The 10,354-nt window shown below is 54.0% G+C and overlaps 1 long non-coding RNA gene across 1 annotated transcript; it reads left to right on the forward strand.

Annotated features, from left to right (window-relative positions):
* The first annotated feature begins 9,435 nt into the window (after positions 1-9,435).
* On the forward strand, positions 9,436-10,042 carry LOC124328422. Its single transcript, XR_006916298.1, has 3 exons — positions 9,436-9,497; positions 9,646-9,806; positions 9,882-10,042. It is a non-coding gene; the product is annotated as an uncharacterized LOC124328422 (long non-coding RNA).
* Positions 10,043-10,354: the final 312 nt, after the last annotated feature.

A 10,354-nucleotide genomic window follows, 5' to 3' on the forward strand; every position in this document is an offset into this window, starting at 1 on the left:
GCGTGCACTGGCGTGCTCTGGCGAGCACTAGCGTGCTCTGGCGTGCACTGGCGTGCTCTGGCGTGCATTGAAGTGCTCTGGCGTACACTGGCGTCCATTGACGTGCATTGAGTGCTCTGGCGTGCACTGGCGTGCTCTGGCGTGAACTGGCGTGCTCTGGCGTGCACTGGGGTGCTTTGGTGTGAATTGGCGTGCTTTGGCGTGCACTGGCGTGCTCTGGCGAGCACTGGCATGCTCTGGCGTGCTCTGCTATGCAGAACTCAAGTGCTTGACAATAGGAATCCACTACCCGACAATAGAACTCAGATAACTTGAATAATTTAAAAAAATTCAAGTGCTGTGATGTGCGTTTTTCTAAAACTTTTTGTTCATGATTTGCTCTATAAATTTATTGATTCAATAGACTTGAAATGGTGTATTGGACATTGATTTACACATCCTGTAATTAAAAAATGGTTTGAACAAGTGAAAAAAATATTATAGCAACTTCAAGTGCTGAGCTGTTCTCTGCTGTGCTCTACCGTGCTCTGGCGTGCACTGGCGTGCTCTGGCGTGCACTGGCGTGCTCTGGCGTGCACTGGCGTGCTCTGGCGTGCACTGGCGTGCTCTGGCGTGCACTGGCGTGCTCTGGCGTGCACTGGCGTGCTCTGGCGTGCACTGGCGTGCTCTGGCGTGCACTGGCGTGCTCTGGCGTGCACTGGCGTGCACTGGCGTGCACTGGCGTGCTCTGGCGTGCACTGGCGTGCTCTGGCGTGCACTGGCGTGCTCTGGCGTGCACTGGCGTGCTCTGGCGTGCACTGGCGTGCTCTGGCGTGCACTGGCGTGCTCTGGCGTGCATTGACGTGCTCTGGCGTGCACTGGCGTGCATTGACTTGCATTGACATGCTCTGGCGTGCACTGGCGTGCTCTGGCGTGCATTGACGTGCTCTGGCTTAATCTGTCGTGCATTGACGTGCTCTGGCGTGCACTGTCGCGGTCTGGCGTGCACTGGCGTGCTCTGGTGTGAATCGGCAGGCTCTGGCGTGCACTAGCGTGCTCTGGCGTGCACTGGCGTGCTCTGGCGTGCACTGGTGTGCTCTGGCATGCACTGGCGTGCACTGGCGTGCACTGGCGTGCTCTGGCGTGCATTGACGTGCTCTGGCTTGCTCTGGCGTGCACTGGCGTGCACTGGCGTGCTCTGGCGTGCTCTGGCGTGCTCTGCTATGCAGACCTCAAGTGCTTGACAATAGAAATCCACTACCCGACAATAGAACTCAGATAACTTGAATAATTTTTAAAAATTCAAGTGCTGTGATGTGCGTTTTTCTAAAACTTTTTGTTCATGATTTGCTCTATAAATTTATTGATTCAATATACTTAAATTGGTGTATTGGACATTGATTTACACATCTTGTAAATAAAAAATGGTTTGAACAAGTGAAAAAAATATTATAGCAACTTCAAGTGCTGAGCTTTTCTCTGCTGTGCTCTACCGTGCTCTGGCTTGCTCTGGCGTGCTCTGGCTTGCTCTGGCGTGCATTGACGTGCTCTGGCATGAACTGGCGTGCTCTGGCGTGCACTGGCGTGCTCTGGTGTGAATAAGCGTGCTCTGGCGTGCACTGGCGTGCTCTGGCGTGCTCTGGCGTGCACTGGCGTGCTCTGGCGTGCATTGACGTGCTCTGGCTTGCTCTGGCGTGCACTGGCGTGCTGTGGCGTGAATTGACGTGCTCTGGAGTGCACTGGCGTGCTCTGGCGTGCATTGACGTGCTCTGGCGTGCACTGGCGTGCTCTGGTGTGAATTGGCGTGCTCTGGCGTACAATGGCGTGCTCTTGCGTGCACTGGCGTGCTGTGGCGTGCACTGGCGTGCTCTGGCGTGCACTGGCGTGCTCTGGCGTGCACTGGCGTGCTCTGGCTTGCACTGGCGTGCTCTGGCGTGCACTTGCGTGCTCTGGCGTGCACTGGCGTGCTCTGGTGTGAATTGGCTTGCTCTGGAGTAAACTGGCGTGCTCTGGCGTGCACTGGCGTGCTCTGGCGTGCATTGACGTGCTCTGGCTTGCTCTGGCGTGCATTGGCGTGCTCTGGCGTGCACTGGCGTGCTCTGGCGTGCAATGGCGTGCTCTGGTGTGAATTGGCGTGCTCTGGCGTGCACTGGCGTGCTCTGGCGTGCATTGACGTGCTCTGGCGTGCACTGGCGTGCTCTGGTGTGAATTGGCGTGCTCTGGCGTGCACTGGCTTGCTCTGGCGTGCATTGACGTGCTCTGGCGTGCACTGGCGTGCTCTGGTGTGAATTGGCGTGCTCTGGCGTGCACTGGCGTGCTCTGGCGTGCATTGACATGCTCTTGCGTGCACTGGCGTGCTCTAGCGTGCTCTGGCGTGCACTGGCGTCCTCTGGCGTGCACTGGCGTGCATTGACGTGCTCTGGATTGCTCTGGCGTGCATTGCCGTGCTCTGGCGTGCACTGGCGTGCTCTGGCGTGCTCTGGCGTGCACTGGCGTGCTCTGGCATGCACTGGGGTGGTCTGGCGTGCTAAGGCGTGCTCTGCTATGCAGAACTCAAGTGCTTGACAATAGAAATCCACTACCCGAAAATAGAACTCAGATAACTTGAATAATTTTTAAAAATTCAAGTGCTGTGATGTGCGTTTTTCTAATACTTTTTGTTCATGATTTACTCTATAAATTTATTGATTCAATAGACTTGAAATGGTGTATTGGACATTGATTTACACATCCTGTAATTAAAAAATGGTTTTAACAAGTGAAAAAAATATTATAGCAACTTCAAGTGCTGAGATGTTCTCTGCTGTGCTCTACCGTGCTCTGGCGTGCACTGGCGTACTCTGGCGTGCTCTGGCGTGCATTGAAGTGCTTTGGCGTGCACTGGCGTGCTCTGGCGTGCATTGACGTGCTCTGGCGTGCACTGGCGTGCTCTGGTGTGAATTGGCGTGCTCTGGTGTGAATTTGCTCGAACTGGCGTGAACTGGCGTGCTCTGGCGTGCACTGGCGTGCTCTGGTGTGAATTTGAGTGCTCTGGCGTGCACTGGCGTGCTCTGGCGTGCTCAGATTTGAATTGGCGTACTCTGGCGTGCACTGGCGTGCTCTGGCGTGCTCTGGCGTGCTTTGGCGTGCACTGGCGTGCTCTGGCGTGCACTGGCGTGCTCTGGCGTGCACTAGCATGCTCTGGCGTGCACTGGCGTGCTATGGCGTGCACTGGCGTGCTATGGCTTGCACTGGCGTGCTATGGCGTAAACTGGCGTGCTCTGGTGTGAATTGGAGTTCTCTGGCGTGCTCTGGCGTGCTCTGGCGTACTCTGGTTTGAATTGACGTACTCTGGCGTTCACTGGCGTGCTTTGGCGTGCACCGGCGTGCTCTGGCGTGCATTTACGTGCTCTGGCGTGAACTGGCGTTCTTTTGCGTGCACTGGCGTGCTCTGGCGTGCATTGACGTGCTCTGGCGTGCACTGGCGTGCTCTGGCGTGCACTGGCTTGCTCTGGCGTGAACTGGCGTGCTCTGGCGTGCACTGGCGTGCTTTGGCGTGCACTGGCGTGACCTGGCGTGCACTGGCGTGCTCTGGCGTGCATTGACGTGCTCTGGCGTGCACTGGCGTGCTCTGGTGTGAATTGGCGTGCTCTGGTGTGAATTGGCGTGCTCTGGAGTGCACTGGCGTGCTCTGGCGTGCATTGACGTGCTCTGGCGTGCACTGGCGTGCTCTGGCGTGAACTGGCGTGCTCTGGCGTGAACTGGCGTGCTCTGGTGTGAATTAGAGTGCTCTGGCGTGCACTGGCGTGCTCTTGCGTGCTCTGGTTTGAATTGGCGTACTCTGGCGTGCACTGGCGTGCTCTGGCGTGAAATGGCGTGCTCTGGCGTGCATTGACGTGCTCTGGCGTGCATTGACGTGCTCTGGCGTGCACTGGCGTTCTTTTGCGTGCACTGTCGTGCTCTAGCGTGCATTGACGTAATCTGGCGTGCACTGGCTTGCTCTTGCGTGCATTGACGTGCTCTGGTGTGCACTGGCGTGCACTGGCGTGCTCTGGCGTGCACTGGCGTGCTCTGGCGTGCACTGGCGTGCTCTGGCGTGCACTGGCGTGCTCTAGCGTGCACTGGCGTGCTCTGGCGTGCACTGGCGTGCTCTGGCGTGCACTGGCGTGCTCTGGCGTGCTCTGCTATGCAGAACTCAAGTGCTTGACAATAGAAATCCACTACCCGACAATAGAACTTAAATAACTTGAATAATTTTTTAAAATTCAAGTGCTGTGATGTGCGTTTTTCTAAAACTTTTTGTTAATGATTTGCTCTATAAATTTATTGATTCAATAGACTTGAAATGGTGTATTGGACATTGATTTACACATCCTGTAATTAAAAAATGGTTTTAACAAGTGAAAAAAATATTATAGCAACTTCAAGTGCTGAGCTGTTCTCTGCTGTGCTCTACCGTGCTCTGGCGTGCACTGGCGTACTGTGGCGTGCTCTGGCGTGCAGTGGCGTGCTCTGGCGTGCATTGACATGCTCTGGCGTGCACTGGCGTGCTCTGGTGTGAATTGGCGTGCTCTGGTGTGAATTGGCGTGCTCTGGAGTGCACTGGCGTGCTCTGGCGTGCATTGACGTGCTCTGGCGTGCACTGGCGTTCTCTGGCGTGAATTGGCGTGCTCTGGCGTGAACTTGCGTGCTCTGGTGTGAATTGGAGTGCTCTGGCGTGCACTGGCGTGTTCTGGTGTGCTCTGGTTTGAATTGGCGTACTCTGGCGTGCACTGACGTGCTCTGGCGTGAACTAGCGTGCTCTGGCGTGCATACGTGCTCTGGCGTGCACTGGCGTGCACTGGCGTGCACTGGCGTGCACTGGCGTGCTCTTGCGTGCTCTGGCGTGCATTGACGTGCTCTGGCGTGCACTGGCGTGCTCTGGCGTGCATTGGCGTGCTCTGGCGTGCACTGGCGTGCTCTGGTGTGAATTGGCGTGCTCTGGCGTGCATTGACGTGCTCTGGCGTGCACTGGCGTGCTTTGGCGTGAACTGGCGTTCTCTGGCGTGCACTGGCGTGCTTTGCGTGCACTGGCGTGCTCTGGCGTGCATTGACGTGCTCTGCCGTGCACTGCCGTGCTCTGGTGTTAATTGGCGTGCTCTGGCGTGCACTGGCGTGCTCTGGCCTGCTCTGGCGTGCACTGGCGTGCTCTGGTGTGAATTGCCGTGCTCTGGCGTGCACTGGCGTTCTCTGGCGTGCACTGGCGTTCTCTGGTGTGAATTGGCGTGCACTGGCGTGCTCTGGCGTGCTCTGGCGTACTCTGTCGTGCTCTGGCCTCCTCTGCTATGCAGAATTCAAGTGCTTGACAATAGAAATCCGCTACCCGACAAAAGAACTCAAATAACTTGAATAATTTTTAAAAATTTAAGTGCTGTGATGTGCGTTTTTCTAATACTTTTTGTTCATGACTGCTCTATAAATTTATTGATTCAATAGACTTGAAATGGTGTATTCGACATTGATTTACACATCCTGTAATTAAAAAATGGTTTTAACAAGTGAAAAAAATATTATAGCAACTTCAAGTGCTGAGATGTTCTCTGCTGTGCTCTACCGTGCTCTGGCGTGCACTGGCGTACTCTGGCGTGCTCTAGCGTGCATTGACGTGCTATGGCGTGCACTGGCGTGCTCTGGCGTGCACTGGCGTTCTCTGGCGTGCATTGACGTGCTCTGGGGTGCACTGACTTGCTCTGGTGTGAATTGGCGTGCTCTGGTGTGAATTTGCTCGAACTGGCGTGAACTGGCGTGCTCTGGCGTGCACTGGCGTGCTCTGGTGTGAATTGGAGTGCTCTGGCGTGCACTGGCGTGCTCTGGCGTGCTCAGATTTGAATTGGCGTACTCTGGCGTACACTGGCGTGCTCTGGCGTCCACTGGCGTGCTCTGGCGTGCACTGGCGTGCTCTGGCGTGCACTGGCGTGCACTGGCGTTCTCTGGCGTGCACTGGCGTGCTCTGGCGTGCACTGGCGTGCTCTGGCGTGCACTGGCGTGCTATGGCGTGCACTGGCGTGCTCTGGCGTGCTCTGGCGTGCTATTGCGTGCACTGGCGTGCTATGGCATGCACTGGCGTGCTATGGCGTAAACTGGCGTGCTCTGGTGTGAATTGGAGTGCTCTGGCGTGCACTGGCGTGCTCTGGCGTACTCTGGTTTGAATTGACGTACTCTGGCGTGCACTGGCGTGCTCTGGCGTGCACCGGCGTGCTCTGGCGTGCATTTACGTGCTCTGGCGTGCACTGGCGTTCTTTTGCGTGCACTGGCGTGCTCTGGCGTGCATTGACGTGCTCTGGCGTGCACTGGCGTGCTCTGGCGTGCACTGGCTTGCTCTGGCGTGCACTGGCGTGCTCTGGCGTGCACTGGCGTGCCCTAGCGTGCACTGGCGTGCTCTGGCGTGCATTGACGTGCTCTGGCGTGCACTGGTGTACTCTGGTGTGAATTGGCGTGCTCTGGTGTGAATTGGCGTGCTCTGGAGTGCACTGGTGTGCTCTGGCGTGCATTGACGTGCTCTGGCGTGCACTGGCGTGCTCTGGCGTGAACTGGCGTGCTCTGGCGTGAACTGGCGTGCTCTGGTGTGAATTAGAGTGCTCTGGCGTGCACTGGCGTGCTCTTGCGTGCTCTGGTTTGAATTGGCGTACTCTGGCGTGCACTGGCGTGCTCTGGCGTGAACTGGCGTGCTCTGGCGTGCATTGACGTGCTCTGGCATGCATTGACGTTCTCTGGCGTGCACTGGCGTTCTTTTGCGTGCACTGTCGTGCTCTGGCATGCATTGACGTGCTCTGGCGTGCACTGGCTTGCTCTGGCGTGCATTGACGTGCTCTGGCGTGCACTGGCGTGCACTGGCGTGCACTGGCGTGCTCTGGCGTGCACTGGCGTGCTCTGGCGTGCACTGGCGTGCTCTGGCGTGCTCTGCTATGCAGAACTCAAGTGCTTGACAATAGAAATCCACTACCCGACAATAGAACTCAAATAACTTGAATAATTTTTTAAAATTCAAGTGCTGTGATGTGCGTTTTTCTAAAACTTTTTGTTAATGATTTTCTCTATAAATTTATTGATTCAATAGACTTGAAATGGTGTATTGGACATTGATTTACACATCCTGTAATTAAAAAATGGTTTTAACAAGTGAAAAAAATATTATAGCAACTTTAAGTGCTGAGCTGTTCTCTGCTGTGCTCTACCGTGCTCTGGCGTGCACTGGCGTACTGTGGCGTGCTTTGACGGGCATTGACGTGCTCTGGCGTGCACTGGCGTGCTCTGGTGTAACTTGGCGTGCTCTGGTGTGAATTGGCGTGCTCTGGCGTGTACTGGCGTGCTCAAGAGTGCACTGGCGTGCTCTGGCGTGCATTGACGTGCTCTGGCGTGCACTGGCGTGCTCTGAGGTGAACTGGCGTGCACTGGCGTGCACTGGCGTGCTCTGGTGTGAAATGGAGTGCTCTGGCGTGCACTGGTTTGCTCTAGTTTGAACTGGCGTGCTCTGGCGTGCACTGGCGTGCTCTGGCGTGCACTGGCGTGCTCTGGCGTGCACTGGCGTGCCCTGGCGTGCACTGGCGTGCTCTGGCGTGCATTGACGTGCTCTGGCGTGCACTGGTGTACTCTGGTGTGAATTGGCGTGCTCTGGTGTGAATTGGCGTGCTCTGGAGTGCACTGGTGTGCTCTGGCGTGCATTGACGTGCTCTGGCGTGCACTGGCGTGCTCTGGCGTGAACTGGCGTGCTCTGGCGTGAACTGGCGTGCTCTGGTGTGAATTAGAGTGCTCTGGCGTGCACTGGCGTGCTCTTGCGTGCTCTGGTTTGAATTGGCGTACTCTGGCGTGCACTGGCGTGCTCTGGCGTGAACTGGCGTGCTCTGGCGTGCATTGACGTGCTCTGGCATGCATTGACGTTCTCTGGCGTGCACTGGCGTTCTTTTGCGTGCACTGTCGTGCTCTGGCATGCATTGACGTGCTCTGGCGTGCACTGGCTTGCTCTGGCGTGCATTGACGTGCTCTGGCGTGCACTGGCGTGCACTGGCGTGCACTGGCGTGCACTGGCGTGCTCTGGCGTGCACTGGCGTGCTCTGGCGTGCTCTGCTATGCAGAACTCAAGTGCTTGACAATAGAAATCCACTACCCGACAATAGAACTCAAATAACTTGAATAATTTTTTAAAATTCAAGTGCTGTGATGTGCGTTTTTCTAAAACTTTTTGTTAATGATTTTCTCTATAAATTTATTGATTCAATAGACTTGAAATGGTGTATTGGACATTGATTTACACATCCTGTAATTAAAAAATGGTTTTAACAAGTGAAAAAAATATTATAGCAACTTTAAGTGCTGAGCTGTTCTCTGCTGTGCTCTACCGTGCTCTGGCGTGCACTGGCGTACTGTGGCGTGCTTTGACGGGCATTGACGTGCTCTGGCGTGCACTGGCGTGCTCTGGTGTAACTTGGCGTGCTCTGGTGTGAATTGGCGTGCTCTGGCGTGTACTGGCGTGCTCTGGAGTGCACTGGCGTGCTCTGGCGTGCATTGACGTGCTCTGGCGTGCACTGGCGTGCTCTGAGGTGAACTGGCGTGCACTGGCGTGCACTGGCGTGCTCTGGTGTGAAATGGAGTGCTCTGGCGTGCACTGGTTTGCTCTAGTTTGAACTGGCGTGCTCTGGCGTGCACTGGCGTGCTCTGGCGTGCACTGGCGTGCTCTGGCGTGCACTGGCGTGCTCTGGCGTGCACTGGCGTGCTCTGGCGTGCATTGACATTTTCTGGCGTGCACTGGCGTGCTCTGGTGTGAATTGGCGTGCTCTGGTGTGAATTGGCGTGCTCTGGCGTGTACTGGCGTGCTCTGGAGTGCACTGGCGTGCTCTGGCGTGCATTGACGTGCTCTGGCGTGCACTGGCGTGCTCTGGCGTGAACTGGCGTGCTCTGGTGTGAATTGGAGTGCTCTGGCGTGCACTGGCGTGCTCTGGCGTGCTCTGGTTTGAATTTGCGTACTCTGGCGTGAACTGGCGTGCTCTGGCGTGCATTGACGTGCTCTGGCGTGCATTGACGTGCTCTGGCGTGCATTGACGTGCTCTGGCGTGCACTAGGGTGCTCTGGCGTGCACTGGCATGCTTTTGCGTGCACTGGCGTGCTCTGGCGTGCATTGACGTGCTCTGGCGTGCATTGACGTGCTTTGGCGTGCACTGGCGTGCTCTGGCGTGTACTGGCATGCTCTGGCGTGCACTGGCGTGCTCTGGCGTGCTCTGGCTTGCTATGGCGTGCACTGGCATGCTCTGGCGTGAACTGCGTGCTTTTGCGTGCACTGGCGTGCTCTGGCGTGCATGTTGATGTAAAATATGTGCGCAACCAGTTGACATTAAATAAATATGGCAAACCCTTCTCTCCTTTCATTCTTGTGAGATTAATTCGCTTGGGTATAGGGATGCTGTTTAGCACCTCCTTTCTCTCTCTTCTCTCTCTGACAATTTTGACAGCCATTGACGCTATCTCGTGCTCTTTGATTCTTAACTAGTGGTTTGTTTCTACATCTAGTAAGTATTAGAGTAAACTATATATTGCAATTAAAGTATATATATCTGCTATTTTAATTTATTAAGTGAACTATCAATACTTGATAAACTGCTTGCCAAATATTATTCTTAACAGGTTATGGGCCCAGATTAACGTTTTTTTCACAAGGTTTAAAAATGGCCACTCAAAATTTATCTGCTAATGAATTGAGGGATTATGCAAAGTTTAATGGAATAAATTTTCCCCAATGGAGGTATGGTGTCATGCTAAAACTCAGAAGGAAGAAGTTGGAAAAACTTGTGCTCGGACAAGATCCAAAACCAGCAGAGGTAATTACTTTAACAAAACACTTTGTTCCGTTAGTAAAGGAATTCTTAGAAGAACACGATGGTTTGTTATTTAAGGTTTGATTTCCACTGAGTAGGAAATAAGATTTTCCACTGTGTGTTCTGTTACGTAAATTTTTGGGATCCCACCCATAAGGTGATGTTTGTCATAGTAAATGTTCAGATTTATATATTTTTGGATACCACCCATGAGGTGACGATCAAATCACAGTGATTTTATTTTGGATTCCACCCATGAGGTGATGATCACATCACAGTGATTTTTTTTTTGGATTCCACCCATAAGGTGACGAGTGAATTGGTGACCAGTGAACATTTTTTTGATGCAATTTTGCTGTATTCCACCCTTAAGGTGAAGAATGTTGTTGAGAAATGAATTTCTTCCTGTTGGAATTTTCAGAATGAATTGATTGTTATTGGGAATCCAATATTAATACTATATTTTTTGACACGAGAAAAACAAATACTAAATCAGATGTTTTTTATCTCAATACAGACATTTATCGATGCAAATGGAGTAACGAATCAAG

Source organism: Daphnia pulicaria, chromosome 3 (assembly GCF_021234035.1).
Source record: "Daphnia pulicaria isolate SC F1-1A chromosome 3, SC_F0-13Bv2, whole genome shotgun sequence".
Lineage (NCBI taxonomy): Eukaryota > Metazoa > Arthropoda > Branchiopoda > Diplostraca > Daphniidae > Daphnia > Daphnia pulicaria.